The sequence below is a fragment of the Garra rufa genome, chromosome 1 (genome assembly GCF_049309525.1).
Source record: "Garra rufa chromosome 1, GarRuf1.0, whole genome shotgun sequence".
NCBI classification, from domain to species: domain Eukaryota; kingdom Metazoa; phylum Chordata; class Actinopteri; order Cypriniformes; family Cyprinidae; genus Garra; species Garra rufa.
In genome coordinates, this window is record NC_133361.1 from 20,754,593 (window position 1) to 20,781,320 (window position 26,728).

The 26,728-nt window shown below is 29.2% G+C and overlaps 1 protein-coding gene and 1 long non-coding RNA gene across 2 annotated transcripts in view; one reads left to right on the plus strand and one right to left on the minus strand.

The window, feature by feature from the left end:
- LOC141343916 (mitochondrial import inner membrane translocase subunit tim16) overlaps window positions 1-26,728 on the plus strand; it is a 257,053-nt gene that overhangs the window by 132,717 nt on the left and 97,608 nt on the right. The window lies entirely within an intron of this gene.
- The window catches only part of LOC141333882 (uncharacterized), a 76,570-nt gene continuing 62,020 nt past the window's right edge, over window positions 12,179-26,728 (minus strand). The window contains exons 2-3 of the long non-coding RNA XR_012355433.1: window positions 15,598-15,681; window positions 12,179-12,298 (exon numbers count right to left, since the gene is read on the minus strand). This is a non-coding gene — a long non-coding RNA (uncharacterized lncRNA). The remainder of the gene's footprint in view (window positions 12,299-15,597; window positions 15,682-26,728) is intronic.

Genomic DNA, 26,728 nt, shown 5'->3' on the forward strand with positions numbered 1-26,728 from the left:
GATCTATTCAACACATGGCTGAATATGGTGCAATAGGGAGATGCTCTTACAAATTTACACTGTCAGGCTCTCCAACAGGTCACTACAAACCAGAAAGCGTATATTAAAATTATGAAACAATTCCCAAAAACCAAACAAACCAGCATCAGGTCACAAAAGACTAACAACAACCCAGAAGATGGAAGAACAAAAAAAAAATCCTAATTAAAACCATATTTGTGTAGGGGGGAAAAAAGGTGGAAAAGGGAGCATTTTTCTTCCTTTACTTTGTGTTATTCTTTCTCGACGGCACAAAAAGGGACTTATTCCACAGACACTTTGAAAATACCTGCGGGACGGATACAAAGACGCCGGGGATTTATGAGGGATTTTAAGCGCCAGCTGTCAAATATTTCCACATCCATCTTTCCGAGAGGCCCGAGAGCTCTTTATTAGTCCTCGGCATGCGCCGTTTAATTGCAATCCCATTGCGTCCGAGTTCGACTCGGGCTGGAGGTCATCAGGTAAAAAGAGCAGACGTGGGGGGAAAACCAGAGAGTTTTGACAGCTTACGCAAGCTCTGGAGAAAAGATTGAACCGTGGCACTGACTGTACCGAACCGTTTTTTCCACCCCCACTCTTTATTTCTCCAAACAAAAGCTCTTGAAATGACTAAGAGCTTCCATTGACCTCCAAAGCAGGCCGTTTCACCTCAACACCTGGACTTTGATTCCCTTTTAGTGACCTTCGTTAGCAGATCTGAGCGCGACCGCAACCCTGGCTCCGTCCGCGCAAAAGAAAACCAACTGATGGAGGAAAAGAGCACCGAGGGAGGAAAATGAAACTACTGTACGGTCGTCCCAACGCACGCCAAACGTAAACACAACGTTCCCCCTCTTTCTGGAGCGCTGGTACTTGGAGTACAGCTGCCGGTAATCCAGGCCTGGCTGCTTCATCTGGGTTTGATTTGGGAAGCGGGAAGGAGGAGGAGGAGGAGGGGGGCGTTTATTAGCGAGGCTCCTCAATCCGGCTGATTAAAGCGAGTTTGGATCGATTACAGCAGATGCCTGAGCGTGCCGTGGCCGGAGCAGGAGCAGAGTGAATAGGAAAGTCAAATAAACAGACCCCACCCAAGCCCCTGAGACCTGGTTAAACACTCTCAAAACTTAACACAAAAGACCCGTGAGGATCTAGGACTCAACAGCTATGACAGGTCTTCAATGGAGAAGAAGCTACAGGCTTTCAGTCCTTTACACTCTTATAAAATAAAGGGAGTTTCGCAGTGATGCTGTTTTTGTTCTTAAAAGAACCGTTTTTTAAATAGTGTGACGAACATTCTAAAAAATTCAAAGAACCTTTTTCACTAAAGAATCTTAGGTGGAATGGAAAGATTTTAAGATTTCATGGATGTTAAAGGTTCTAAATGTAACCAATGGAACAACAATAATGGCAATAATAATATCTTTATTCTTAAAGGGGTCATCGGATGCTCATTATCCAAGTTGATATGATTCTTTAGGGTCTTAATGAAAAGTCTATAATATGCTTTGGTTAAAAATTCTGAATAAAAGTGTAAAAAAAAAACTTTTACCTTGTCAAAATCAACTCTGCAAAAACTCAACTCATTTTAAGACATGGTCCCTTTAAATGCAAATGAGCTCTGCTCGCCCCGCCCCTCTCTGATGTGGGATTACGAGCTGTAATGTTTACATTAGCCGCATTTAGCCAACAAGCACAAGAATGGCTATTTGCAAAGATACATAACAAAAAACCTTATACTCACTTCTGCTGTGGGTGAAGCTGCATCACGAATGATGCACACGAACATAGATACATATGTAGATCGGGATTGGCGCTTACCTTTTAAAAATAAAAGTAATGTTATCCTCTGCGTCTTCAGCGGACCACTGCTATACTCATTATTACATCTAACAACAGAACAACTTAATCACTCAATCTGAAACATTCTTCAAACACTGTCGATCGGAGTCGTGACTGTTTCAGCTCGGTGAGGGCGGTGGGATATCGTATCTGTCTGTGTTTCATCCCAGCAACAAGAAGCTGAGAATGACCTGATTTTCAAAAGGTGATATTACTTTTAAAGATTAAAAAAAATCATGGGTGGTTGTGTACACAAACTGCCAACACACATTAATGTTCAAACAACATGTAAAAGTGAGCATCTGATGACCCCTTTAACACTGTGTCCTACACACAACAACGCCACGACATACGATAAAAGGTCTGATAATCTTCTCTATGTCCTAACTAGCCGTGAAGGCCAAACAAAATTTCTATTTTAGAAACCGTTTCTATTTCTGCGACGACGCAGCAACAAACTATGACAATTATAATGTGAGATGCTGATTATGTGCCTTAAAAGTGTTTTAAATTTAATGTTAAAAGTGTCTAATGTGAGTTTGAATATCATTTTGCACGACATTTATAGCCACACTAAAAGCAACAACAGATAGTTTACCTCAGACTTTAAAATAAATTTAAGCAAACATGTATAGGTTTAAACTGCAAACATGTGGTCATTTTGTCATTTTAAAACAAAAAAATTTATTAATTGACAGAAAATATATAGAAATTATGTTTTCAAAATTGTTACATATACATATATATATACATATATACACACACACACACACATACATATATATATATATATATATATATATATATACATATATATATATATATATATATACACATACATACATATATAACACACAAAAAATTGGGTTTCTTTCTTATTATTCTAAATTAAATATCTGGGAATTTGATGTTTTATTAAAAATATTTAAATTAATATTAATTATTTGATAAGTATTCTTATTATATATATAAATTATATAATTAATTATTATTATTATAAATAATAAAAAAACATTTGTAAGTTTTCTATGGTTTTGCAAAATAAGATAAATATTTTTTAAAAAGTAATCAATTATTTAATTAATTACATTTGATTAATTTCCAAAACAACAATTATACATTTTCTGTGGTTGAAAAAAAAAATATTCTATATAAATAAAAAAGTATATAAAAAACAATACTGAAAACTACAAGACATTTTCAAGTTTTCTATGGTTTTGCAAAATAAGATAAATATATATAAAAAATAGTTAACAAAATGTGATTCATTTTTAAAACAACAACAATAATACTAATTTTTTAATTATTATTATTATTATTATTATTATTATTATTATTATTATTATTATTATTATTATTATTTAATTAAATTAATTAAATGACATTTAATTTAATTCATTTCTAAAAACAACAACAATATACGTTTTCTGTGGTTTTGAGAACTAATTACATAAAAACAAAAATGTATTTAAAAAATTTTTATATAAAAAAATATTGTAAACCAAAAGCATTTTCAAGTTTTCTATGGTTTTGCAAAAAAAGATAAATACATAAAAAAAAAATTTGATATTAACTATTCAATAAATTCCCAAAATTAAACAACATTTCCAATAAATTAAATAAATTAAATAAAAAATAACAAATAAATGTATTAAAAAAACTTGACCTAATCATTAAAAAAAAAGCATAACATTAAAATTCATGTTTATCAAAACTGTATTGTTATTAATATGGTTGCATAGACATTATATTAAAAATTATAGAAATTATAGAAATTATATGCCAAAATAAAGCAACAAAATTCCCAGATATTTATAATTTATATTTAGAATAATAATAAACCAAATAATAATAATAATAATAATAATAATAATAATAATAATAATAATAATAATAATAATTGTTTATTATTATTGTAAATAAAAATATCTGGAAATTTTGTTTCATAAAAAAAAAAACAATTATTTAATTAATTGAATTCAGTTTGATTCATATCCAGATAAATAAATACATAAAAAATACATTTGCTGTACAAAATGCATTTTCAAAAAATCTAAAATAAAAACAATATTGAAAATCAAAAAAGTGATTTTTAGATTTTTTTCAGGTTTTCTATGGTTTTGTAAAACAGTACAAAAAAAGAACCGTTTGTTAAATGGAAAGGTTCAATGCCAACAAAGAACCTTTTTTAAAGAGTGTAGAGGACTGTGTTAAATCACTGTAACATCTTAAATGTGTCACAGTTGGACACAGATTCATGCGATTGCATGTTAGCACATGAATGCATAGCCTATATTTGTGAATATTTGCAACAACTGTGGACAATTAGCTAGCCAAACTCAAGCCTCCTGCAGAGTTTATGGCTTTTGAGCTATATCCGTAACAGACAGACCTCTCAGACCTTCATTCCCCATAGCAAGAAACAAACAGTATAAGGAACAAACAGTCACTAAACCCCATATCCACGATCAACTGGCTGTCTGTCTGTGATCATCCACCTGAGGAAGTTTGTCCTGGAGGAAGTCAGTCTCCAGTCTAACCGACCCGCTAATGTTTACTCAAAAAGCTGGTTGCAATTGAGTCAAATTGTAAAGTTCGCTGATTGCAACCGGGCCAGAAGGTCCAATTAAAGTCATTATAATTATGTTTATGAGGTGGGGGTGTGGACGCAACAAGCTCCAATTGAGATTAAAATCAGTTCAATATGGAAAACAAGCATGAGGACTGTTAAACTCCAAACCAATTAAAGCACACATCCATTTATCCACTACAAATCCAACATCAGCACAACATACGGAAAAAAGTAAATGCAATGGGTTCATTACAGAAAAAGTACTGGATCATGGTAGTCACTGTATGGAAAAAAGGGGGACAAACTGTGTTTGTGTGTGAGAAAAGGTAAAATATATAAATATATATATATATATATATATATGATTTCAGAGCTGAGTAGCATTTGATAGACAAAATTATATAAAACTGTAATAATAAATTCTTAAAAATGTCTATTATTAATTAATTAAATATAAAAAAATTAAAAAAACTATATAATATAAAACAAAACATTATAGACAGTGTTATATAATTAATGATTAAATATAAAAAAACAAATAAAATAACAAAAAATTTAATTTCTATAACTATCAAATATAAACTGAATGAAAAAAACTAATTATAAAATAATATTGAATAAAATACAACTAAATAAAAAATGGTCATAAAAAATAAAAACGAATAAAACAAGAAAATAAAATTAAAACATGGAAATTTCTATCCAATTATCACATATAAAAAATATAAATTAAATGCAAAAAATAAAAGCCAAAAAAAGTTAAATAAAATAAAACTAAATAATTATTTTTATTTCTATAATTAATTATTACATATAAAAAGAAAAAACAACAAAATAAAATAAAAATTATTGACATTCTATAATGAATTAGCAATAAAAATATAAATTGAATGTAAAAAACAAATTAAAAAATAAAATAAATACATAAATATATACACATACAAAATATAAACATTTCTATGATTAATTATTAAATATACAGATATAACTGTAATGCAAAAACTTATTTAGATGATAATAATAAAATAATATAAAAAGTATAATAATAAATTCTTAGAAATATCTGTCAATTATTAAATATAAAAATAAAACGAATAATATAAAGAGAAATTATGGACATTTCTATAATTAATGATTATATATAAAAATATTTAAAAAATAAAATAAAAATTTCAAATACAAAAAATATATAAATTGAATGTAAAAAAACATCTAAAATAAAACTAAATAAAATTATTACATATAAAAAATATTAATATATATATATTATTTATTTATATTTAATATATTTATCAAAACATCAATATAAAATATAAAAACAAAAAACAAAACAAAAAATATAAATGTCTTCAATGAAATAAATATAAAAATATAAATTGAATGCAAAAAACAAAATATAAAATTAAATTAAATTAAATAAAGCTAAATAAAACTTTATGATTTCTATAATTATGTATATGTAAATATGGACATTTCTATACTTATCAAATATAAAATGCATAAATTGAATAAAAAAGTAAAATGAAGTGAAATAAAATAATAAAATGATTACATATAAAAATATAAAAACAAAAACAAAATTGAATGCAAAAAACTAATTATAAAATTAAATAAAATAATATATAAACATTTATATGATTTATTATTAAAAAAATAAAACTAAGTAAAACTATAATTTCTATAATTAATTATTAAATATTAAAATATAAAAACAAATAACACAACAAAATATAACAACAATATGGGCATTTCTATAATTAATTATCAAATATAAAAAAAAATAATTGAATGAAAAATACAAATTATAAAATAAGGTTAAATAAAATAAAACTAAATCAAATGAGTAATTTCTATAATTATTACATTATTAACATTTCTATAAATAACTGTCAAATATAAAAATATAAATTGAATGCAAAAGTCAAAGTGTAAAATAAGATAAAATAAAGCTATATAAAAACAAAAAAAAACTAAATAAAATAAAAAATGTCTATAATTATCAAATATAAAAACATAAATGAATGCAAAAACCAAATTATAACATAAAAACAAAAAATATAAACATTTAAATGATTAATTATGAAAAGTAAAATAAATATTTATATAATATTTATTTGTAAAAATTTAAAAATGTAAAAATAAATTAAAATTAAAATTAAAATTAAAATTAAAATTAAATTAAATTAAATTAAATTAAAAATTAACTACAGGAACCTTGAACATAATGTCCATGTCCAAAAAATATATAGTTGTATTTATTATTTTATTTTTTTAGTAAGAAAAAAACCTTTTTAGTGTCATATTTTCCAATCCAGGACTCGATATAACCATTTACGCAAACTCCAATTTATCCAGAACTAATAATCAGCCGTCTTTCCATCCGTTTCTGAGAAACAGCTCGTAACGAAAGATCAATGGCACCGCAGTGTTTGGCTGCAAAGCGAATCCCAACACAAAACAGGCATGAACCATAAAATGCTTATTAAACAAAACAAACAAAAGGGTAATTCCTCATCAGGAGCCACAGGAGGGCACTTACTGCAGCCATTTTCATTTACAAACATAAAATGACTCAGCAACACGATCCTGCTTAAACCAACTCAATATTTACAGCACATTGTTAAAGCAAAGTTTCATCACTTTAGTGAAAGCGGGACGTTTAAAGGATGAGTCTGAATAAAGCATAAAAGCTCAGTGATCACGTCTCAGCAGTAAAACGGTGATTATCTGGCTGGTGTTTCATCTGTAATGCAGTGAGATATCAGTTTTGCATCACAGCCAGTGCCAAAGGCCCAGATCAGGGTCTCTCCTGGCTTGTTACGCTACACATTTTTAGATAGCAGACAACAGCTGACCTGCTGGGTTTTTTTGCTAGCGAGGGGAAGTGGTGATTGCATTTTCCCCCCAATTTACTTCTTGATTCCAGTTTGTCCTGGACCGCAACCAGTCGCGCAATTAAGCGCGGAGAAACTCGGCTCTGAGCCGGTGGTTTTTGGAGGATAAAACCCTGGAAATAAAGAGTAATAGACTTGATAGAGGGTCAGATTTCACTACATCCGCTCTGATATCAAGAGATTATCAAACAGCAGGAGAGTTTTAAGACCGACGTGGCTCCAAGATCTGATGCAGGAAAATACAACAGGGAAAGACGTTTGGATAGGTGAAAATGAAGCCCTCGCTCACATCTGCTGGCCTCGTGAATGTGATTTTACCCACAACTGAGCCTCTATTATGATCACCATCATTTGGAGTCAATTTTACAGAACAGAAGTGGATGAAAAGTGTCTCTGAAATAGTCAAAGTCGGGAGATATGAGGATTATGCCAAAGATCACTTTACAAAATGGGCCTAAAAACGAAACCAAAACAAGTACGAAGCAAGAGCATAATTACAGACTTTGTTCACAGGTCTTCTGACATTTACTATATATTTGTTAATTTATTAATATTTGTAAATGTATTATTTTAGACAAAGAGGAAGAATACAGTCTCAGATAGTACTGAATACAGATATATTTTTAAAACATTTTTTCAAAAGCATCTTTACGAGTTGTTTTTATGCAATGCTTAGAAGTTATCTAATAAAACTAATTTAAATAAAAAAAATACATAGTGTAAATATATAATTTTAAAAAATGAAATACCAAATATATTGTAAATATAAAATCAAAATTAATAATTAAAAATAAAATGATGCATAAATAAAACTCATCGCAATTAATTTAATATGTTTAAATATTTATATGTACATATATTTATACAAAATATGTCATAAATAAAAAAATAATTAATTAATTAAAAAATATATATTGTAAATATGAAATGTAATAAATTGAAATACTAACTATCTTTTAAATATAAAATAAAAAATTATTATTTAAACGAATATATACAATAAAATAAAATAAACATAATTTAAATAATTATAAAATAAAAAAAGAATTATTTATATTGAATAACAAATAAATAAATAAACTCCTAGCTATTAATTTAATACATTTTATTTGTAACTGGAAATATATGAAAACATTTTAAAAGCATATTTATGCCACTATAAATAGATTTTTTTTACGCAATGCTCAGTTACCTAAGTTACTTAAATACATAAAATTTAATTATATAAATCTAAATAAAATATAAATATTGTTAATATAAAATCTAAGAAATAAACACACACACACACACACACACACACACACACACACACACACACACACACATATATATAAATGATTAACTTCAAATAAATTAATAATTTATAAACATAAAACTCATAGCAATAATTGAATACATTTTATTAAACATTTTTAAAGCATCTTTATGCCACTGGAAGTTACTTAAATACACACAAATGTACATAAATAAATTATTTAAAATAAAAAAATATTAATTATTTTAAAAAATTATAAATGAAAAAAATAAAATAAAACTCAAAGCATTTAATATTATAAATATTATTTGTAACTGACAGGTATTAAATGAAAACATTTTAAAAGCACCTTTATGCCACTATGAGTTGTGTTTATGCAATGCTCAGAAGTTACTTTAATATATACAATTAAATAAATAAATGTAAAAAAAATAAAAAATAAACTAAAAAACAAATTTTAAATATTGTAAATACAAAATTCAATAAAAAAACTAAAATAATAATAAAAAAATGAATAATTTATAAAAATAAAATAAAAAAATCACTGTTTTTATGCAATGCTCAGAAGTTACTTAAATACATAAAATGAAATTAATAAATGTACATACAATGTAAATATAAAATCTAATAAATTAAAATACAAAATATATTTTTAAATATAAAATAAAAATGTATAATAAAACAAAAATATAAATTATTTATAAAAAAAACTAAAACTCTAAAAAGCATCTAAATAAATAAAATAGAAATATTGTAAATAAAAATCTAAGAAATTAAAATATAAAATATATTTAAAATAAAAAGAAATAATTTGAAAACAAAACAATTTATTTGCAAAAAATAAAACTCATAGCAACATTGCAACAACAAAAAAGCTTGTAAATAATGTAAATTGTTGATTTTTAAATGTCATTTTTTAAAGCCCAGAGTTGACTTTTCTCTTTTTTTACGCTTTCAGCTTTGGCACCATTTTGGTGGGAAAAGAGTGACTGGGACCTTTATTTTTAGGAGTGAAGTGAACTGAAGCGTTAACTGCTGTCTGTGCTGGCGCTGACACGAGGAAAATGTAAGAATGTCGGACAGCTTGACACCAGATGATCTATCTCTCCTCTGTCAACCAATAACACAACAATGGCAAATTACTCATACCCCCTCTAAACATCCAAGAAAAGATTCACAGATGGGCGGCAGCTCAGTTGTAACATCCTTCAGTCCAAGCAATCTCCTTCAATGGCGCATACACTCTTAAAAATGCAGGTTCTTTATAGGCATTGATAGTTCCATTGAGAATCCATAGAATCTTTCCATTCCACAAAAGGTTGTTTAAATTTTTTAAATGTTCTAAAAAAAAAAAAAGAGAGAATTATTTTGGCTGAAAGGTTCTAAAAATGGTTCTTCTATGGAATCGCAGCAAAAAAAACAAACTGATTTTTATAAGTGTAGTGTAAGCGTTTTCTTTATATGGGGGAATTTGTCTTCACACAGAGGGTTTGTTATCCGCCTGACCAGAAGAAACAAGCCCAGACCTGGAGAGCTGGTTGTTTAAAGCCCTACTGTGTAAAACTCATGCTAACAAAGAATAACCTCTGTGTGTTCATGCTGGAAAAATCACCTCTCTGCTCGCCCCATGCACACCTCTACGGCTGAGCGACGCACCGGACCGCAGCACAAACCGAGTCGCTGTCCAGAGGAGAGGAAACACAGGTGCTGCTAAAGCTCTGCCACAACAGAGCCGTGTAAACAGCGCGTTTCACTGGGCCACCGCCGCAGGGTTTCTACTGTAAACACCAGAGGCACGTGGGATCCCTCACACGAGCACTGCCCGCACATCTTTCAAGGCTGGACCTCGGCCATCACAATAATCACAATAAACTCCACAGCGCAGAAACTGGAGAACCACTTCTGTTTGCTCAGGAGCTTGAACACAAGCAGCTCTTTCAATGACCACATTCACATGCACAAGTATATTCCTAAATCAAGTACAGAAATTGTACTTTATTATGCTGCATTTTAACTACAGAAAAGTAAAAAAAATAATAAAATAAAAAATAAATCTGAAAGTTGCATTTAATTTATTACAAATACAGTAAGAACTGTAAAATTGTGAAATGTTTTTACTATTTAAAATAACTGGTTTCTATTAGAATATGTTTAAAAATTAAATTTATTCTGATCAAAACTGAATTTTCGGCATCATTACTTCAGTCTTCAGTGTCACATGATCCTAATATATTTGTAAATAAATTAATTTAAATTTAAAAAATAAAATATTATATAAAATTATTTATGGTATTATGTGAAAACATTTTAAAAGCATCTTTACACCACTATGCAATGCTCAGAAAAGATCTAAATACATAAAATTTAATTTAATTAATTAAAATAAATGAAAATAACATGAAAATATAAAATCTAATAAATTAATATACAAAATATATTTTAAATACAAAAAAAAATCATCAAAAATATGTATTTATAAAAAATTAATTGCAATTAATTCGATGCATTTTATACATTTTATTTGTAACTGACAGGTATTATATGAAAACATTTGAAAAGTATCTTTATGCCACTATGAGTTGCTTTTATGCAGTGCTCAGAAGATACTTAATACATAAAATGCAATTAAAAAAAATAAATTAAATCTAAATATTGTTAATATAAAATCTAAAGAATTAAATACTAAAGATATTTTGAAATGCAAAATAAGAATTATTATTTAAAAAAATATTTATAAATAATAAAAGTTATAGCAATTAATTCAATGCATTTTGTACATTTTATTTGTAACTAACAGGTATTACATAAAACATCTGAAAAGTATCTTTATGACACTATTATTTATTAAATAATATGAAATAAAATGCAATAAATTAAATCTAAATATTGTTAATATAAAAACTAAGAAATGAAAATATTAAAGATATTTTAAATATAAAATAAAAATTGTAATACAGTAAGAATTGTAAAACTGTGAAATATTTGTACAATTTAAAATAACTAGTTTCTATTTAAATATATTTTAAAATGAAACTTATTCTTGTGATCAAACCTGAATTTTCAGTATCATTACTCCAGTCTTCAGTGTCACATGATCCTTCAGAAATCAGTCTAATCTATTTCTGATAATTAACAATGTTAAAATTAGTTGTGCTGCTTCATATTTTTGTGGAAACTGACATTTATTTGAAATAGAAACATTAGTAACCTTATGAATGTCTTTACTGTCACTTTTGGTCAAATGCATCCTTGATGAGTAAAAGTATTGATTTCTTTTAAACAATTCCAATGATACCAAACTAAATATTAAACATTACAAGAAATTAACATCAGTCGATATGCATATGGGAGTAAGCATCATAAAATGGCATGCATTTTTCCATTGATTGCGCACTTGCATGCCATTTTAAAGGATATGAGAGCTTAATTCATTGATTAAATTACTAACAATGCAAAATGTTTTTCAGAATAAAAGATGAATAAACCATATGCATGTAAACATGGTCATTGATGCTCTCAAAGTCAAGGTTTTGCCATTTTGCCAACATTTTGCCAACACAAACCACAGAAAAATCCAAATCCATGTCAAATCCAGTCACATGCACATCAAATCAGTTTGGTCGGTTTGACTTACGCATTGGAGGTGGCCAAAGTCAGCGAGCTGAGAGAGGAGCTTAACTTCCTGCTGTCCCAGAGTCTCACTTCCTGCTGCCTCATCTGCAAACACAAATGCACTTACACTTTACACTCTAATATTAACACTTTGAATTATTACATCCAGAATTTTATTCTCCATATAGTATATAGTATAGACTTCAGTGGTGGACAACGGGTTAAAGGTCCAAACTGCAGTTTCAGTGCAGCTTCAAAGGGCTTTACATAATCCCAACCGATGAATAAGGTTCTTATCTAGAGAAACAACTGCAGATTTTCCAAAAAAAAACAAAAAAACACTTATATACTTCAACCACAAATGCTCATCTTACACTAGCTCGACCTCACGCATTACTAAGGCTGCCCTCGACCAGAGATTTTTCTGGTGGACTAGTAGTCGTTTATTTTAAGCATTATCCGACTATTAGTTGCACCTTTATTAATAGACCATATAAATCATAATAATGAGCCTTTAATTGTGTCCTAATAAGCGCTCAAGTGTGCGCAAAAAAAGCTTGCCACAGTGCACCGGCAGATATAATAATTATGAATGAATGGGGAAAACAGCAAGCAGACTGCATTAACATTTTAATCATTTATTGATAAACTAGTGCTTTCTTTGTTTTTCAATTTCAGAGATTAAGTCATCTCCACAGCAGTGGATGCGCCTGCATGTATGTTTCATACGGATTACATAATCTGAGAATATTTGAATTGGTTCATTTGAAAGTAGACAATTCACTCTCTATAGATATTTTTCATGTCTGTAAGGCAAGTATTCACTGATTTAAGCACAACGTTTCATTGTTATTGTGAGTGCAAACAAATAAACCAGCCTTTACAGATTCAAAAGACGTATTACTCTTATCTGTATGACCAAAAATGACAGAGTATTTTAAGAGCAAGTGACCGCACCGTAATGCAGTAAGTGCGCTACTGTTCAGCTTCAACACTTCGCACGGACACTTCAATAGCGCACATTTTTATATGTTAACAATAGATTTAGCAGCCATGTAAAGTTGCTACTACGTACATCTTTCAGATGAAAAGCCATATTTGAGGTCAATGAATGAAAGGTGAGCGTTTCGATGTCCTGTGGTACTGTATTACCACATAGACAAGCTGTTAATGATCTGTGCACTAGTCATAGATAATGCCACAAATAATTGTATATATTATTTAAGTTATTTATTTAACCCTTAAAGACCTAGAACATTTTTGGGGCACCTGAGGCACATGTATTTTTCTTTGTTTTTTCAGACCTATTCTAGCAGTCAGCATCAATTGTCATATATCATTATAAACATAATAACTTGAACTTTATGTCTAGCTAGTTTAAAATTACAATTTTCCTTTTGTTTTCTCTAAAAATGAGTGAATTTCCAGAATTTTAGGAAAAACGCTAGCAACAATTGGGTGTTTTTTTTACTGTGTACTCAAACAAAAACTCCTGAAGTTTGGATTTTTTTTCTTTAAAAATTTGTATTTAGGTGTTTTACACTTCCAAATAAAATTTTGTCTATATATAACATTCCCCAAGCAAGTTACAGCCAATTATTACAATATTATTATAGGCGCTTTTCAGTGAAAAACAGGCCTATTTAGTTTATTGACAATATAGATCTGTCCAAAAACGTTTCAGGAGTTCACAGAAACAGTGTTATATAATAGCAAAACACAGTAAAAATAATTTCCTTTTTCAGATATATATATTTGTAATCCAAAGATGAACTATAAACACAAACAGTGTAGAAAGTAGCACAAGAAAAATTGCACAAATTGTCTTGTGCAACAAAAAAATTAATAAACAGTCCAAATTATTCACAAACTTCACACAAAATGAGAGAGAAATATACAGAGTGCAACCGAAAAAATACTGCAAATAATCTTTAAAAACTATATAAGAATTAGTTACATAATATAACAACCAAATAGATGGATCTGCTGGCTGTAGTCTGCATCCGAATCTATTTTACCGGGGGATCGCCTAGTGACACGAAAACCTAAATTCCAGTGCTTTATCCGATAGGTACTGCTGTTTCATCCTTGTTTTAGGTTTGTGTTATGTCAAAGGGCTCTGTCATGAGTATTTCTGTACATTTTCAAAGAATGCTGTCATGCAAATGTGTTATTTTGCGTTTGTTTTCATGCACGCAAGACGCACTTTGCTTTCACTTTGCGTTTGTTCAGATTTCCAAAGAAACATACTAATCGGTGGTTCAAAAGACCAAAACCTATGTTTATTGGTTGAATAGATGACAGTTTGAACCAATCTGGGCACAGGGGTGGGACTAAGCATCAGCAATCGTTCCTGTTTGGCTCAGAGGACTGAAACGTATTGATTTCATCTGACGAATCAGTGCTGAGGAAATGCGATGACGTAATCACGCTCACCACGGAGCCTCTGAATAACCAAATGAGACAAATGCGATATCACTGAAAAGAGTAGACTCTGTACATTACGAGACTTTTTAAAGCATTCAAATTGGATTAGCGGTTCAAAAGTTATTAAACATTTAAGAACAATAGTTATTTTTAGCCGCCGGCAGCTGTCTAGGTCTTTGAGGGTTAATTTTAATTTGATGCATTTAAGTAACTTCTGACGCATTTACAAATATATTAGAATGATTTCTGAAGGATCATGTGACACTGAAGACTGGAGTAATGATGCTGAAAATTCAGCGTCGCATCACTAGAATAAATTTCATTTTTAAAAATATTCAAATAGAAACTAGTTATTTTAAATTGCAAAAATATTTCACAATTTTACAGTTCTTACTGCATTGCTGATCAAATAAATACAGCCTTACTGAGCAAAAGAAACTTAAAAAACAATACAAAATCTCACTGGCAACTTTATGCTAAATTCAAAATCGAATATGTAGTCAAAATGTGACTCAGTCACGGACTGCGTGACTTCACCACTTCACGCGAAAAACTAATTCTCCTTCAACATCATTGTTTTACCTTTTTTTTTTTTTTGTAAAGGGCATTTGAATTTCGTTGCACGTTCACTTTGTAAACACTGGGGGCATGCATGGTTACACAAAGCAAGAAGTCGAGCTAGTGCAAGATGAGCATTTGTGGTTAAAAAGTATATAAATTTAATTATTTTTTTTAGAAAATGACCAATTGTTTTCCTAGATAAGACTATTATTCCTCAGCTGGGATTGTGTAGAGCCCTTTGAAGCTGCATTGAAACTGCAATTTGGACCTTCAACTCGATCCCCAGTGAAGTCCACTATATGGAGAAAAATGCTGGAATGTTTTCCTCAAAAACCTTAATTCGACAGAAGGAAGAAAGACATTAACATCTTGGATGACATGGGGGTGAGTAAATTATCAGGAAACTTCAAAATTACCTGGTTAAAGCCAGTAGTGAGCAAGTTGTCATCTTTGACCCAAAGGACACGAGAGTCTCTATTACCCTGATGACCCTGGACGACCTGTAGAGACACAGAGACACACATATGAGACAAAACACTCATGAAAGCTTGACTGATTCATAAAATAGGCCACTTGTTTTAAGCCAGGATCAACAACAAGAAAAGATTGGGTTTTCTAACTTTATTAGTAGCTGAAATATAATATGTGAACCTGGACCACAAAACCAGTCTTAAGTCGCTGGGGTATATTTGTAGCAATAGCCAACAATACATTGTATGGGTAAAAATGATCAATTTCTCTTTTATGCCATAAAATCTTTAGGATATTAAGTAAAGATCATGTTCTATGAAGATATTTAGTAAATTTCCTACCCTAAATATATCGAAACTTAATTTTTAATTAGTTATATGCATTGCTAAGAACTTCATTTGGACAACTTTAAAGGCGATTTTCTCAGTATTTTGTTTTTTTGCCCCCTTAGATTCTAGATTTTCAAATAGTTGTATCTCAGCCAAAAATTCAGCTTTTAGATGATGTATAAATCTTAGTTTCAAAATGACTGGTTTCATGGTCCAGGGTTTAAACGGAATGAGAATTAAAACAATCCACATATATAGACAGAACAGAGAGATTGAAAGAGATGTGTTGAGAGCAGATGTCTTGATGACAGCGGTCTGGATTGAACCCTGATGACTGAACGATTGACATCTGAAAATGCCTCCTCTTCCTGTCCTTTAAAGTTGACTTTGTGATAGCAGGCAGATCAGGGCCTGTCTGTGATGTCAATGATAGACGGCTAAATCACTCTGACATCGTAACGACGCTTCTGAAACAACGCTGACATAATCACTAGCGGCAAAACAACCCAGTTCAAACGCTGGGAAGAGATCTGTCTGCATTTGATACAGAGATTTCTAAAGACACAACTATGACAATTTACTTTGAGGGGTCAAAGGTCAAACTCTGCCAACGGGACCAATTTAGACTAGCTTGAATTTCCAAGCTGGTTTATACTTGTTGTAAAAACCATTTACGTGTTTATCAAACTTAAAACAGCATAGGAAATTTCGCATTTATAAATAAATAAATTAATTAATATTTTAAAATATAAACAACAACAACAACAAAAAATCTAAAATACTTATAAAATAAAAAATAATTACACTACTAGTTAAAAGTTTTTGAACAGTAAGATTTTGTGTTTTTTTTTTTAAAGAGCAGTCGGTAACACTTTCTATGAAGCCCCTATTTATAATACATTATGAGAGTATTTCTAAGGCATTATAATGAATGCATAATGCATTATAATACAATTTATAATATGTTATATCATCTCATTAATACTCGTAACAACAATTATAATACATTATAATACTTGAGTATTTGAGGTTATAACTATTAAGATTATGATTATTTATAACACACAATGGATGCCATTTAATCTATCTAATTTATAATGGACTATATCATATTACATTTATTTTTTCATTTATATTATGTTTTATTAATATATGGTCCCCTTATTCTACTGACTATAAGCAACTTTTCAACTACATGTCAACTAACACTCCTTAGAGTAGTAGTAGACTTAGGTTAAGGTTAGGCTAGGTAGTAGGTTCATGTACTTGCAAAGTTACTTATAATCAGTTTGCCATTTGGGGAACCATCAAAATACAGTGTTAGCATATATTTTGCATACTACTAATAATAATTACTGTTAGCTGACATGCAGTTGCAGAGTTACTTATCAAAATCTGTCTGAAGGATATACCATCCAAATAATCAAACTGATAATACAATATACAAACACATTTATCTCATCTGATACCTGATCTTATGGCTCTTTGAGAAATATTATTATAATTACTTATAAGTGGTCTTTGTATGCTTTAAGTAAAGTGACATGAGAAACATGGCAAGATATGAGACTTATAATACGTTATAACTATGGAGGAGGTAATCATACTCTTAAAAGCTATAACCACAAATAAGTAAAACATTATAATACATTAAAACTGATCTTATGAATACTCATGAGATGATACAACATATTATAAGGTTTTTTATAATGCATTATAAATGTATTATAACGCCTTAAGAATACCCTTATAATGTATTATAAATACAGGCTTCATAGAAAGTGTTACCGAGCAGTCTCTTCTGCTCACCGAGCCTGCATTTATTTGAACCAAAGTACAGCAAAAGCAGTACCATTTTTAAATATTTTTGCTATTTAAAATAACTGTTTTTTATTTGAATAGATTTTAAAAATGTAATTTATTTCTGTGATTTCAAAGCTGAATTTTTAGCATGATCCTTCAGAAATCATTTTAATATTCTAATTTGCTGTTTATAAAACATGTTTTATTATTATGATGTTGAAAACAGCTGAGTAGAATTTGTTCAGGTTTCTTTGATGAACAGAAAGTTCAGAAGAACAGCATTTATCTGAAATAGAAATCTTTTGTAACATTATAAATGTCTTTATCATCACTTTCGATCAATTTAAAGCACCCTTTCTAAATAAAAGTATTAGTTTCCATCATTTCTTTACCAAAATAAATAACATATAAAATATATATATATATACTGAGCTTTTGAATGGTATAGTATATAATGTTACAAAACTTTTTATTTCAGATAAATGCTGATTTCTGGATCTTTCTATTCATCAAAAAATCCTGAAAAAAATGCACTCAACTGTTTTAAATAAATAATAATAAAGAAATGGTTATTAGAACAGCAAATCAGCATATTAGAATGATTTCTGAAGGATCATGTGACACTGAAAGACTGAAGTAGTGATGCTGAAAATTCAGCCTTCATTTTTAAATATATTCAAATAGAAAGCAGTTATTTTAAATAGTAAAACTATTTCAATATTTGCTGTACTTTGGATCAAACAAATGCAGGCTTGGTGAGCAGAAGAGACTTCTTTAAAAAACATTAAAAATCTTACTTTTGAAAAACTTTTGACTGGTAATGTATGTTCAAAAGGTATTTAAATAAACAGACTTCAAATATAAATTTTGTCTACTTTTCTTCTATATTTAAAATAAAAAACGAACATATTTTTGGTCTGTATGGAGTCAAGCTGGTCTTTTCAGCAGGTAATGTTTTTATGCAAACGACACGTCAAGTCTGCGTATCTGTGAACTTATGGAAAGACAACACTGCGCAAACGGCAATGTTACAGAAAGTGTCAACTACATGCTGGGAAATAACAGAGTCCCAAAGAACCTAAATGTTTGCCAGGATCAAATATAGAACAGAACTACAAAGAACAAAGAGACACTAAAATCACATCCATTTGTCACTGTTCTGCTGGATCAGATGTTTGATCGTCAGCTGGTGATTCATAATATCAGACAGTTGAATTTTCTGACATCTTTCTTTTTTTCTCACATCGGCAAACAAATCCAATCAAACAAGTCAGTGTTTTGTACAGGTGTGTGTTGAGATGTCAGTGTGGAATATCAACCGTGAGGCGGAGAGGAGAGACGTCTATGTTTACACGCTTAAACATGCATAACAAACACACTAGCACTGCTGAAACACCTCCAAAGAGACTAAAGGAGACCTGTTATGCAAAAATGACTTATAAGGTGTTTGAACAGTTGTGTGACCACCCTGGTGAAAAAAAAGCATTTTGGTTAGGTATTTTGATGCTAGTTTAAGCTGGTCCTTAGCTGGTCGTGTGCTGGTCAAGAACCAGCATAAACTAACAAAGGACCAGCTTAAACCAGCATCAAAACATACCCAACCAGCATCCCAGCGTCAAAACTACTTAACAAACATATACTGTTTTTTTCACCAGGGCACAGTGTGAAAACAGCCAGCCTATGATAATAAAAATCAGTTAAGTCCCCTATATGTTTAGGGATTGATAGAAACGCTTTGTGCGCAAATGTCAGCTCCAGACAAAGTGCAGTTGAGGTCAAAAGATTACATACACCTTGCAGAATCTGCAAAATGTTAATTGTTTTACCAAAATAAGAGGGATCAAATAAAATGCATGTTGTTTTTTATTTAGTACCGACCTGAATACGATATTTCACATAAAATACATTTACATATAGTCCACAAGAGAAAATAAAAGTTGAATTTATAAAAATGACCCTGTTCAAAAGTTTACATACACTTGGTTCTTAATACTGTGTTTTACCTGAATGATCCACAGCTGTTTTTTGTTTAGTGATAGTTGATGAGTCCCTTGTTTGTCCTGAACAGTTAAACTGCCCGCTGTTCTTCAAAAACATCCTTCATGTCCCACAAATTCTTTGATTTTTCAGCATTTTTGTGTATTTGAACTCTTTCCAACAATGACTGTATGATTTTGACATCCATCTTTTCACACTGAGGACAACTGAGGGACTCATACGCAACTATTACAGAAGGTTCAAACACTCACTGATGCTCCAGAAAGAAAAACAATGCATTAAGAGCCAGGGAGTGAACACTTTTAAACAGAATGGAGATTTTGCCTAAATATCATATTTTTTCATTTAGTACTGCCCTTCAGAAGCTACAGAAGATACTTACATGTTTCCCAGAAGACAAAATAAGTTAAATTTACCCCGATCTTCCAATTCCAAAAGTTTTCACCCCCAGACTCTTAATCCATCGTGTTTCCTTCTGAAGCATCAGAGAGCATTTGAACCTCTCAGTTGTTCTCAGTGTGAAAAGATAGATGTTAAAATCATACAGTCATTGTTGGAAAGGGTTCAAATACACAAAAATGCTGAAAAACCAAAGAATTTATGGGACCTGAAGGATTCTTCTAAAGAACAGCAGGCAGTTTAACTGTTCAGGACAAACAAGGGATTCATGAACAACTATCAATAAACAAAAAAAAAACACAGCTGTGGATCATTCAGGTACTGTAACAACACAGTATTAAGAATCAAGTGTATGTAAACTTTTGAACAGGGTCATTTTTATAAATTCAACTATTATTATTTCTTGTGGACTATATGTAAACGTCTTTTATGTGAAATATCTAATTCAGGTCAGTACAGTTTTGTTTGTTTTCCAAATTGTCATCTGAAATTGCTTCTTGTCACTCTTTATAGCTAATGTTGCTAAAGCTACCCTTGTCTCTGCCCGTTTTCTCGATGCCTGCCTTCACGTGCAACCAGAATGATCATAAATAGGAGTGTGGTGGTTAAAAATTGCATATGAAAGCAAGGTGAAGTCACTTGAATTGGCACCAATGAGACCAGCTATGTCATTATTTTTATCATCTGTGTCATTCATACATTTGTTACAATCAGATGACTGACTTTTACACCAATTCTGGTTCGAACGAATAAGGTTGAACACCGCTATTGAGAGTTTCTGACATTTTCAGTGCATGAGATTGTCCAGCTCTTGAAGCTCCGCCCTCTTCTGAAAAGGGGGCAGGGCAGGGGGTACTAGCTCATTTGCATTTAAAGCAACAAACACAAAAACGGCACGTTTTGGCTCATACCCTTAAAATGGCTTTTTTAACAAGCTATAACAACTTTTCTCTCAGGTATTTTAAGCTAAAACTTCAAATACACACTCAGACATCAGTGACTTTTTACATCTTGTAAAAAGGGGCAAATTAGGTCACCTTTAAGAGGTTAACTTGGTGTTAATCTATTTCCTGATTTAACACTACAAAGGATTTTTCTTCAATGAAACACACTGTACCACAGAAAAACAAGCTGATAAAGTCAGACACGAACACTGACTGATGTCTCTGTTTGTGAAGCTGGAGTATTGACCGCACGGGTTGAAGAGTGACAGAAGAGGACGGAGTTAGTGTGCGTTTGGGTGTGGAGGTGAACATCTGAGTTTGGATGTGAGCACTTATTGATTTCATCCGAATGGAATCTTATCTCCAGCCGCATTAGTTCAGGAGGAGTCAAACCACACACATTCACTCCAATTACAATCATTTCCTCTTGCTTTAGTCATCCTGACCTCAATCGCCAACACTGACTCTAGAAATCTGAATCGGACTCAATAATGTTATTCTTTAAGAGACTAGATCCATTTGTCTGCTTGGCCCAAACCCACATCCGATTGCTCTTACACTCCTAAAAATAAAGGTCTTTATTGGAATCTAATGTTTCATGAAGAACCTTTAACATCCATGGAATCATTCAAAAGCACAGAAGGTTGTTTATAATGAAAAAAGGTTCTTTAGAATGTTAACATGTCCTTCACACTAACAAAAAAAAAGGTTCACTGAAAGTTCTTTTAGGAACCCAAAATGGTTCTATGGCATTACAGTTTTTTAAGAGTGCATTTCACATATTATTTGGCTCTAAAACCACTGTGATGTACATCACTGAATAAACCCAGTAGATAGACAACAACTTAAAAGAGAAGGCAACAAAAAACAAATGCATCATGCTTAACTCACCAAAATGCATAACACACCAAAGACAATTATTGCAGAGGCTGACTTATAAAATTCAGTATAATTCTTAGGCAAATTATTCATTAATATGGGGTGTAAAAAATACACACATGACACAATCTGGTTTGACAAACTCTCATGATACTTAAAATGATACTGGTGAAGTTCAAATAAATGTATTTATTATTTTATTTTATTATTACCATGGTTATTATATTTAACTAAAGGTGAAACTATTAATAAAACGTTCATTTCGCTAAATAAAATAAATGTTAAATTAATTAAAATATAAAAAAAACCTTCTAGTTATCCATGATAGCATTATTTTAATATAACTGAGATACTATTATAGTTTTTATTCATATTCTGAATTTTTCAAATAAATGTGTTTTATTTTATTTTTTACCAGGGTTATTATATTTCTAACTAAGTGTGAAACTAAAATGAAAACATGCATTTTTACTACTTGAAATAAAATAAATGTTAAATTAAATAAAATCTATATTTAAAACAATCTTGTTATTCACAACAGAATTATTTGAACGTAATAGAGATGCTATCATCATCAAAAAATATTTTATTTTTATTTTATTACCAGGGTTGTTATATTTAACTAAGGGTGAAACTAAAGCATGAATTTTCACTACTTAAAATAAAACCAGTGTTAACTTACATAAATAATGAAAGCATTATTTTTTTTTTCATTGCACTATTATAGTTTTTATTAATATTAGAATATTTAACTAAGGGTGAAACTAAAATAAAAACATTCATTTATTTCACTACTTGAAATAAAATAAATGTTAAATTAAATTAAATATTAAAAAAACTTGTTATCCAAGATAGCATTATTTTAATGCCATCGAGATACTATTATAGTTTTAATACTATTTTTAATGTTTCAAATAAATGTATTTTATTTTATTAGATTTCATTCTATATTTTATTTTTACCAGGGTTATTATATTTAACACATTTTTAACTACTTTTTATTTTATTTTACATAAATGTATTTTATTTTATTTATTTCTACCAAGGTTATTATATTTAACTAATATTTAACTATTTATATTTATTTAAAATAAATGTTATTAAAATAAATATTAAAGAAAAATTCTTGTTATCCACAATAGCATTATTTTAATGCCATTGAGATACTATTATAGTTTTTATTACTATTAATTAATAAATGTATTTTATTTAATTTTATTTATTTTTACCAGGGTTATTATATTTAACTAAATATTCATTTTCACTACTTGAAATACATTTTTTTAATTAAATAAAATATTTTAAAAATCCACAATAGCATTATTTTAATGTCATTGAGATACTATTATAGTTTTTAATAATATTTAGATTTTTCTTTTCTGTTTTCCCTATATTTCAATTTTAGTTATTTTAGTACATCAAGACAAACAAAAATGAAATAAAAATAATGCTAGCTGAAATAAATCTTTTTGTTTTTCTTTCACTTTAGGTATTCATTTGAAGAAACAAAAATATTTTATAATGATTTTAATTTTTATTTCTATGTAACTATAATAACCCTGATCTTTCGTTGAGGTACAATAATAGTTTTTATTAATAATAATCTGAATCATTTTTTACTTTTATATTTTGTTTTCATTTTAAATTTAGTTCATATTTTAGTAATTTTATTGTGCATTTTTGTCATGTCTCTTACTTGTTTTTTTATTTTTAATTATTATTATTTTATTCATTTTATTTCAAGTAACCCGTTATTATTGAGTTATTAGTTATTATTAGTTAACTGTAATAACTAATTATAATTTCTTTGTAACTACAAAACCAATAATAATACACTTATAATCAAAATTCAACTCCTAATATTTCACACAGTGTTGCTTCTCAAGTTAAGTCTTGTTTTCATTTATCAAGTTTTATCAACATTTTTGTGCTGTGATAAATTGTGACATAATATAGTGTTACACCCCTGTAAATTGTCAATATCATTAGTGGTTAACGTCAGCAAATTAGTCCAAAATGATTCTGTGCCCTAGATAGAGTTTCAGACAGACTCAGGTGTGGTTCAGAAAACAAGTGTTCGCGCCAACCAAACAAAAGAAGCGCTGACGTCAAACGGAGCAAAGGCTGTAGTGTGAGATGCCCTGAATCTCTGGTCCTCATGGATGCGGTCTGGAGTTCACAGGCATCTATCAGCCGTGCACACGCCCAGCACATAAAACCACTCACTGCACACAATATATGTCCCTCAGGGGGGACGTAGTTCTCGGGCCATATTGTGCTCTATCGGACCTCATCTGGAAGGTATGGAGGTCTTTGGTTCACATCCAGGAAGAAATATGGCTGCTGGACGAGGACCAAACATCTTCAGTTTTGGGGAAGAGGATGTGTGAGAATCACAGAACACAGCTCAGATCTCTTATCGCTCGCAATTAACAAATCAATAATGATGAGAGGACTTTTCTGTAGCCTGATACACAAGATAGACTTTGCACATTGTTTAAATTGCTAGGTATTGTGAGCTGTGAGAATTAGTTATATGTTATATGTATATATATAATGCTATTTTATTTAATTGCATATCATCAACTTAATTACTTAAACTGTATATTATTAACACTTGCTTAAAGGTCAATGTTAAAAAGCATTAAGAACTTAATAACACTGGTAGATGTAATCTTCAGAAAATGTAATGGTAATTCATTTATTGTTATGGTTGATAACCTTTAAATAATATTATGCTAATACCAATAACCTAGCAGATATTCAAATGTACTTAAATGTTACTATAGTATTTGGTACTATAAAAAAAAAAGATTATGTAAAAAAAAAAAAAACAATGGTGACTTCGCTAAACATTATTATTGATAATAATAATAATAATAATAATAATAATAATAATAATAAACAAACTAAAAACTAATAATAAATGAAAATAAAATAAATCCAAAATAAATAAAAAGTAAATAATAATAATAATAATAATAATAATTAACCTGAAATAAAAACATAAATCAATACAAATAAAATAAATACAAAATTAATAATAATAATAATAATAATAATAATAATAATCATAATAATAATAATAATAATAAATAGAAACTAAATACTAATAATAAATGAAAATAAAATAAATCCAAAATAAATAAATAAATAATAATTATTATTATTATTATTATTATTATTATTATTAATAATAATAATAATAATATAAAATAAATTAAATAAAAAGTAAATAATAATAAAATAATAAACCTGAAATAAAAACATAAATACAAATAAAATAAATACAAAATTAATAAATCTATATAATAATAATAAATAGAAATGAATTAATAAAAATAAAACAAATACAAAATAAATAACAATTATGATAATAATAAAAAATAAATGATAATGATAAATGAATAAATAAATAAAATGCAAAATTAATAAAAACTAAATAATATTAAAATTAATAAATAATAATACAAACTACACAATAATAATAATAATAATAATAATAATAATAATAAATACAACTAAATATTAATAAAAATAAAATAAAATAAAATAAATAATAAATAAAAAAAATACAAAATGAATAAAAAATAAATAAAAAATTACAAAATGAATAAAAATAAAAAAAATAATCACAAAATGAATAAAAACTAAATAATATAATAACTAAATGATAATACTAAAAGAATGAATACATAAATTAACCAATAAAATAAATACAAATAACAATAATAATAAATAAAAACTACATAATATTAATTATACTAAAAACTGCATAATAGTAGAAATACTACTACTACTACTAATAAATAAAAAACTAAAGAACTAAAATAATAATAATACAAATAAAATACACAAAATAAATAAATATTAAATAATAATAATAATAACAACAACAACTAAATATTAATAATAAATAGAAATAAAATAATAAATAAAATAATAAATACGTTACACACACAAACACATTAAAATAAGATAAAAATAATAAAAGACAATAAGATACTGGTTCGCAAATAAACAATATAGCATCCCTAATAAATATTTGTTTTAATCCGTATAAGTTCACTTCTAACATTTACATTTATTTTTCATTTTAGTATCTGCTACTTTAAGTATAATCTTAAAATAATTCATTTCCACTGAGAGTAAGTACGAAACGATTATATTTATATGTATTAAACCAATAAACAATAGTATAATATTGAGATGTCCAAGTACATTTGTGTCTTTTAAAATCATTGTTGAATTAATAACTGCTATTTTTAGTTAAAGCTTTTCATGTAGAAATTTAAAACCACTGCATCCCTACTGAGAATCTGAGTCTGAACCCCAAAGAGCGACAAATCAGAGCTAGAAGAAGTGAGAAGGAAGAAGAGATGAAGACAGCAGACGAGGCAGGAGTCCCCGGTCTGTCGTTTGCGAGTGTTGTCTGCAGATCGACGGCTGAGAAGTGGCACATTCATCAGTCTGTGTGAACTCTCAACCTCTCTTTCTCTGCGCTCCCCCTCCTTTCCCCTTTTGTCCTTTTCGTCCTCCCTCTGTGAACGGGTCTTGGCCAGGCCTCCGTACGACCTGCAACAATGTGTTCGCAACGCTTTGAACAAACACTGGCAAGACTCGTCCTGAGAGACAAACTGCTGGCACCGAGTCTGACAGCGGCGTTCAGGAAAAGATGAAACTCAGAGCCGGACTGGATGACTGCATATTGAGCTGAATCACGG